Below are 1161 nucleotides of genomic sequence, written 5' to 3'. Positions count from 1 at the left end.
TTCGTGAAGAATGTGCAGTGACATACTTTTTTGTCGGTGAAATTCGCCAGGATAAAATACGCCAGAATTTCGGTCAGGTACGTCCATCAATCAAAATTATGTAATTAAATAAAAATCGTAGTTCGTTTCAGTGCTAGGTATTCCCACAACCTCAGATTTTTGCCATTTCATCTTTCCTTTAGCATTACATTACGGTGATCTTGGAGTGCTAGGGTGCTTTAATCCCACTAGGTAGATCTTGGCCCTGATTACTTCGTGAAGGAGTCAATGTGGCCCGCGGACTAAAAAGCATGGAGACCCCTGGTTTAAAGCAAAAGTTGGTTCATTCCCTTGAGAAAGATTGCGATAAGTCACCGAAATCAGGCGTATATAAGATTATGTGTGATGATTGCCCATGTTATTACATAGGTCAAACAGGCAGAGCTACAGCAGTAAGGTTTAAAGAACATCTTCCAATAAAGGGCGTGGGAACACGGTGGTCAGCTCTGCGGAACATCTGGTGCAAATGGCTCATACACCTAAACCTTTACGTGACATAGAGCTACTACATCATGAAGTTAAGGGATATAGACTCGACACGCTTGAGGAACTACAAATTTACGCACACCTAATTACAGATAGAGGCAACTTACTGAACGATCAACTGTATCTAAAAATTGGGCATACTTCGAAGGCTTCCACCCTGTATTGGGTTTACAATATTTCATAATACATGTGACCATTACAGTTTCTGTAATTATGGAACCTTTCCTACAGATGTTCATACGAGATTTGTTGGTCAGTTTATAAGGCTGTGTAGTAGAATGTAAAACGTAGTCATGCTGGATACTGTAATTAACTTACAATAGTAAAGTATAAAATTAATTCATAGCAAAAGTGTTATCTGACGCGTGCGTAGTAAGAGTTTGATTCTATACGTCTCGCGCATGAGCGCCGCCCTCTGTGAGGCAGACCGCAAAGCCCTCGCGGTCCGCAGTCTCTAGTCACACGACGAGGCCCATACAACAGGCTTAAAGTGAACGTGCTACAGCTTGTGTAATAGAAGTGACAAAACGTTATATTTATGCATCAAGTTTTATAAAGTTGACTTAGGACATGGCTTGTTTTAGGCAAACATTTAAATAATATTTTATGTAAGTACTACACGTTGCATCGTGTAGG

Source organism: Schistocerca nitens, chromosome 2 (genome assembly GCF_023898315.1).
Source record: "Schistocerca nitens isolate TAMUIC-IGC-003100 chromosome 2, iqSchNite1.1, whole genome shotgun sequence".
Classification (NCBI taxonomy): Eukaryota; Metazoa; Arthropoda; class Insecta; order Orthoptera; family Acrididae; genus Schistocerca; species Schistocerca nitens.
The sequence above is the reverse complement of the archived record's forward strand: the minus strand, read 5'-3'. Positions refer to the sequence as shown.